Raw genomic sequence first — 7,496 nt, 5'->3', positions numbered from 1 at the left:
TATTTGATCATAGATCGGTGAGATGTTTTGGCATGTTTGCCGACTGGATTTGGAAAAAGCCTAATTTATCAAGCTTTCCCTGTGATATGGACAAAGAACGAAATACAGACGAAATATTTAGAAAATAGCAGATCTACAAGCTCACAATGCATTACATCACTTAGCTTGTGTGCGTGCGTGCGTGCGTGCGTGCGCGCGCGCGCGCGTGTGTGTGTGTGTGTGATGCAACAGCGCCACTTGGTCACCAGCGGTATTGCAGCTCATGCTCAGGCTACATACTTATCCACACACACGCATATTAACAAACCTACACGCATATTAACAAACCTACATACACCTACATACACACTCACGCTTAGGAGACGGTGTGACCACCGCTCAAAAATACATTGAGTGATAGTGTACAATATGTTGTTGGTCATGTTCATTAACATTTCTTTCTTATAAGAGTGCAGAATTGTAATTCAATACAGCATTTTACAATGTGTTAACAGACATTAGTGGACACAAAGCTGAGGCAAGTGTGTCTCGGGTTTGTGTTCTGGCCACTACATTTGAGTGGGTAATGCGCGGCTTGCCTACTGGTCTGGGTCACACCCACTTGTGGGCAAAATATCACTGTTCCTAACAGATGTAGTAACGTAGCACTACATCTGTCCTTGAGAGATCACTGAACATGATACTGACCAGGACACTGAGCAGGACACTGACCATGAAACACGGATACTGACAATGTCATTTGTTGCAATAAAGTATCTGTTATATTGGAGCCCTACAGTGTGTGAGTTTTTGTTTAGTTTTATTTCATCTTGCACTGATCTTTGCTCAGCACCTTTTTTGTTTTTGGGATGTGCATGTCCTTCCTTTTTCCTTAATATTCTCAACAATGTATGGGTTAGTAAGTACATGGCATGATAAGTGGACAGTTCCTGTATCAAATTACAAATTGGTTTAAAGCCGGACCCTTGGTTGGGTCCCCTTAAAAAAGATAAGCAACACTTCATTAACCCTATAAGGATATCAGTCAGCCTAATTTATTATGAATCCATGCCCACCTCCCCAGTCATTATCAATGGGGAGTTAAATCTCTTTTAAGAGTTTCTCGGGACAGGTCACCACGCCCCTGCTTTGCATACTTTCACTTTCCTTCCACTCCGTAAAAGGAAACATCCAATTAGTCAGCCACGTAGCGAGGGCCATCGGATTTGTCCCCCCGGAGTTAATGAGAATTCCACGGGTATAAACGCAGTGGCAACGAGAGAATGAGTCTGACCTGGGCTGTCAGCAGAGACGGAGACAGCCATCATTCAAATGAGACAGGTGATTAACAGTGGGACAGAGGCAGACGGCGGGACAGCGGAGAGAGAGAGGGAGAGAGAGAGAGAGAGAACACAAGAATGAGAAGTGAAGAAGAGGGTAAAACATTGAGAATGACAGCGACAAAGAAATTGTGGAAGAGGAGAAAGAGAGTGGCGGAAAACAAAGAAAGAGAGAGGAGAGGAGACTTGAGAGGAGGTTTGTGAGTTGCGGGGTCGGCGTGGAGGAGAAAAGGGCCAATTGTGAAAGAGGAGAGAGAGGCGATGCACTGAAAACTTTTTAGGCAGAGGAAGGAAACATGAAACACAAACGTCCTAGTAGAACGACAATGAAAGAAAAGAATGATTAGGGGACAGGAACAAAGAGGGAGATGCAGTAATGGAAGTCTGAAAACTTTCAAAGAGGAAAGGGATTTGGTGACTTTGAACAACAGAGGATTATACAGCCGGCTACTGATGAGGGGAAGTAGATAGAAAATGGTGTCATTTCATGAAAATTGAAGAGAACGTCTCCTCTTTATTGTATGCATTGAGCTTGTTGTTATCAATGGCTTGGGAGATAATTATTAGCTGTCAGGCTGCTATAGAAGAAATATAAACACAGCCACATCTGCAGATGTAGACAATTTCCAAGCGGCTCGTCTTACCTTAACTTGCGTGATCACTTCCACTTATTTCCAACTGGTAACAATGATGTCAGACACAGCATGCAGATAAGTGATAAGGCAAAGAAAATGTACACATAAATACATAGACAAGCATGCCAGTACCATATGTACATTTACACAAACAATAAACACAAGTATATCAGCAAACCATAACTGCAAACAGCGATTGTGTTGTAGGATATTCACTTTAAAAAGTATATGTCAGCAAGTATGCTAGGGCAGTGGTTCTCAACCTGTGGGTCGAGACCCCAACTGGGGTCCCCAGATGATTACCTTAATGTGAAACATTGTTTTCTCTCTCAACAGTAAACAAACCAACATAAAGTTTAAGTGTATAATATAGAGGGTATCTGCACATTTCTAGAGTGACATTTTAAGGACTTTTTAATACCTCTAAAATTACAAATTAAACATTGGCCAAATTGTCGAATATTAGAGGCAGAAATTGTGAAAATGTGAAAATAGCCGATCTACATGCTCACAACGCCTCGCGACGCAAGGCGTTGTGAGCATGTAGATAATGTAATGCCTCAACTCTTAGTGCTCGTCAGGGTGGGGGGTCCCCAGTTAAAATATGATTATTTTGGGGGCTGAAAAGGCCTGAAAAGGTTGAGAACCACTGTGCTAGGGGATGGTATTCTCTCCATTCTCGGTCTCTCTCTCTCTCTCTCTCTCTCTCTCTCTCTCTCTCTCTCTCTCTCTCTCTCTCTCTCTGATAAGCACACATTATTTTGCCATGAATAGAGACACCATATTCACCCCTCCTCATTATTACCGTCACAGCTAACCCAGGTAACGCCTGACAATGTGGTTCCCCTGAAACATCTCCATATATGGGCATAAACAGGTGACATCACAGTGATACAGATACTCAGAGCAGGGATCTCCATATATGGGCATAAAAGGGAGTCTGTTAGGGATCTCCATATATGGGCATAAAAGGGATTGTATCCCAGATGATGCCCTGTTAGAAGAACCACACTAACAGAATTCATATATGGTCAAGACAGATGGCCAAGACGGATGGCGCGACCCCGCCCTTTTGGGGCGATTTATTGCGCATTTATTGTAAGGTAAGTTTCTAAGTTGGGCTTGAACTCTACGTCCAGGACAAGATGATTGGAGATCGCTGCCTGCCGAAACATCTGTAATTCTAAAAGCAAGACAGTTGCTAGAACACTGGAGAACAAAGCCACATACACTGTTTTGGAAACAAAGCATAGGCTACTTTAAAGACTTTGCATGAAGTTTTCTTTTAACTCTCTTTCCACCCAGTTTTAGCAATGAAAGCTGGGAGATTGTACTCTGTGTTTACTTGAAATGATTTACGATTCCGTTCTCCAGTGTACATTCACAGCCACCAACCCCATTTTATAGTCAACATTTCCCACAGACAGATGGCAGAGCACAGACAAGACATCTGTACATGACTATGTATTGGAATCCTCTCTGGATACTTTTGGGCGTGGACTACCTTTTCTGGCGCGCTGGTTGCTGACTGCTTACTGCTGCGAAGGCGCATAATCACAAAAGTGGGACGAGAAGTGACACAAAGGTACAGTCCTAATTAGCACAGCCACAGACCCAAACAAATACCCAAATGTAACCTGTTAATTATCAAAGTCTAGGGCAACTACTAACTAAGAATTAGCCTAAACAAAGTTACACTCCACCACGTGAAAGAACAAACACTGTGTAATACACAATATTAGGATCATTGTAGACATCACCACAACTTTACCATAAGTAGAGCAATAAAGTTTAACTTACCTAACTCAAATCACCCACTACTGAGAATAGCAAGCACGCCTCTGAATGCACTGATAACAATTCAAATCAATCCCCATGGTACCGGTACCTTTGAATATAGCTTAAATATCTTCTAAAGCGTTGCCGAATTCGCGGTACCTTTTTTAACACAGAACTTCTAGTGAACCTCAGCCATATGGCCAAGGACCTGAAAGGCTTGCCCCCACCAGAGAAAAGTGTCTCCACCCAGAGTTTACTTCAAAGATAGAAAACAAAAAAAGGCAAAATACAAATGAGTGAACAGATGGGAGGACAGATTACTGGGTCCAGCTGGCACTCTCCCTAACTAAACAGGGAGATCACTGGCAACTTGGTCAACAACACTGAAACACCAAGCTCATCAGGAGGGAGAAGTTTCAGGTGACCTTGAAAACGCAGCACAACGCAGCTTTGGACAAAACAGTGGGTTCTTCTCGTTTCTAAGCGTTATGCCTCTTTGCGTCTCTGTCGACCAGCCGCGACCTGAAAATCGAGAGAGTATCGCCTTCTTGAAGGATGTCTCAGTTTGCTTGTCGAGGACAGATCTGTGTCTCATAGGAGCTTGAAGCGAGAACACATGGCCCGGAATGTGTGAGAGATCATGTTTCGTTCCCTGCTTCTGTCTGTGTGTGTCTGTGTGTAGTGTTTGTGTGTCCAGAGCTAATCTTGCAAACAACTAGACTGATCAGCACCAAATGTCCTGTGCACACTGCCAGTAGGCCATGGGAGTCATGGCATGTACAACCCATGACGTACTGTACAGCCTGACTGAGATATGCACTCGCTGAGTAGCCTATATAAATATTATTTCTAGTTGGATACTGTCTGCAGCCAGCTGTCTATTCAGAGACCCAAGAAATCCCCCACGCCCCCAGAACTCATGTAATGAACATCACAAATCACAACATTTAAGTGTTGGAAAATGTCACATCCTGCAGTATACAGGTTTGTATTTCAACACTGTATGTCTATATTCTTTACAAATAAAATGTACTGTACTCTTATCCTCGCTTTTCACAAATTGCATCTGTAGTAGAAATGTATCAATATATACTATGTGTATCTGTCACTTTTCACTAAAGTATTGACTTGATAGCAGCTGCCCGTCTGGACAGCTGAGCTGCTCAATGCTTGCTCCGACGTCATCAGTCCATACAGTATATATGGAAGACTTCTGGAAGAATAGACCTGTATCTATACTGCGTACATACAGAGTGCAGTAACTACGTTTTTGAATTTCACTAAAAATGGGTTTAAAAGTGTTACAGCTGATCAGCCAAATGAGATAAAGACATAAAAGTGAGATTACTCTGATTATATATCTGTTCTTGAGCTAATTGTTCATTGTATCATGAAGGCTATTTTGACCTTTGGGTGACACAAATAAGTCGGTGTGTTCGAAAACGTAGTTACTGCACTCTGCCTTTGTAGGGCAGTATAGACACTGCCTATTCTTGTCCAAATGTCCTGTATAAATAAGACACTGCCCAGAGAACGGGAGTGACACTACCATGCGTGTTGTCTCAGAGAGCTCTCAACTTTGTTGTTAAATAAATATATTGTATTCATGGTCAGATTGGTCACTCTACCTTGTGGAAATTCAATTTCTATATTATATACTACAGTATGATCTGAAAAATTCTACAGCACATCCTCATCATAAATATTTGAGAATGTGAAATAGGCCTACGCTAAAATTCAGGAATATGTATGATTGATCTTTATTTATAGCATAAATACAGTATACTTGTAGCAATAGCAGTCTTTGTGCCTGGGTGGCTCTATGGGAGACTGCACGTCTTAACAGTTCAATTAAGGGACATATATAGGCCTATATGCGCGTATTTCACATTTTATTTCACATCTGTCATATTCGGTGGAAGAAATAGATAAATTAGTCTAGCAATGACTGCAGAATAATACAGCACCATGACATCACATTATCTGAGCAAAACAAAATGAAAACACAACACAATTAAACAGAACAATCCGTTCTAAGACCTTTGACAAGTAATCCGGCTGTGTAACACCTAATAATTAATTGACGTTGCTTCAGAATTACGCTTCACCGAGCAAGGATGTCTCACTTGATGAATCGATTCCTCCGTTCTCGCGTCTCATCCTCACATCGATCCCCTGTGTCATTAAGTGGGAGGAGCTAGATACTAGGAAGACACAATTTAGGGACACAAGCTTTGTGAAATAACTGTTGAGAAGAACCCATTGTGTTTTGGTCTGTTTACTTTGTAAGAGATTGGGTGTGCAGTATTGGAAAGGAGGAATGCTCATACAGACACAATTTACATGGGTTCACTGATTCCAACTGAAAAGCGAATACACCACGGAGAGGTCAATACCAACTCACTCGTAAAACTTGTCACCTATCGTGTCATTGCCTCTTTGAAGTTCCAGGAGTGTGTGTGTGTGTGTGTGTGTGTGTGTGTGTGTGTGTGTGTGTGTGTGTGTGTGTGTAGGGGGGGGGGACGGGGAGTACAAGGGTACAATGCAATGTAAATGTAACCAGTAGTGAGATGAGATGAATGATTTGGGATGAATTTCCTTTGTGTAATTTCATTCCGAAGAGAATTGCCCACATGTCCTTAAATCGAAAAAGAAGCCCATACAACTTCCTCTTTATTTCGTTCACACTTTTTTTTCTCTCTCTCCCTCTGTCCGGCCTTGGCTTGATGAAAACAGATGAGGATGCATGACATTGAGAGGGTTGGAAGGCAGGGACAAAACGGAAAATGGAAGAGAGGAAGAGATACCCGGGGATGAGCTGTCCTTTGTTCCCTCGGCTGCTGAAAGACAAGTGAAGGTGAGGAAAACATTAATCATCATATTCACAATAACATGATGGGGGAGGGGGGGTTGTGGGGGCAGAAAGTGTATCCGCCACAGAAATTAAAGACGGTTTATTTTTGGTCCTTCCACTTGAGCATGACGGATGCCGAAGGTCATTTCCCGACCGCTTAACCTTTTGTTCTAATCAGCTCAAGACGGTAATTGCCTGTTTGTATTTATACTCTTGTTTAACTAAGCCAAATTGTGAAATGAGCTATGCAGAGAGAGAGAGAGAAAGAGAAGGTGAGGGAAAATGAGGAATATCCGCAAGGAACGTCACAAAGCCGGTATATGAAAATGTGATCCATGCAGGTCTGTGTGAGCTGCCAGGTGTCTCTTATGCTTGTGTATGCTTGTGTGCATGTAGATCCGCTATTTTCACTGCTTTTGTGATGACACTCTTGTATGATGAAGTAGTTAAAGGAGCTATAGTCAACTTTTTCTTGAAAAACGGACGGTAAAATAAAAAAATCACACCCGTGTGAAGTGGAGCTGTGTGTGTGTGTGTGTGTGTGTGTGTGTGTGTGTGTGTGTGTGTAGATCATGTGTACCGATTTTTGTGACATTTGAAGAAAATATGTAGGAAAAGGAGCAAAAAGTGTGTTTTGGAGAAAATTCAAGATGGCGGAAAATCTATCCTGGCGCAAATGGGCGTGGCCTATATGGGGAGATGCGTCTTGACCCAAGGAATCCAGGGAAAAAAGAATTTTAATTTTCCGATCTACGGTTCAAGAGTTACGGGGCAAAACGTAAAGTGGGCCGTTATAGCGCCACCATGAGGCCGAGTGATGTAATTATTTTTCGATTCATTCTTAAAATCATTATGAATCTCCTCTCCGAGGTTTGAAACTGTAGCTCCTATGGTTTACGAGAGAAAAAT

The sequence above is a fragment of the Nannobrachium achirus genome (assembly GCF_963921795.1).
Source record: "Nannobrachium achirus genome assembly, chromosome: 8".
NCBI classification, from domain to species: Eukaryota; Metazoa; Chordata; class Actinopteri; order Myctophiformes; family Myctophidae; genus Nannobrachium; species Nannobrachium achirus.
Note: the sequence above shows the minus strand (reverse complement) of the source record.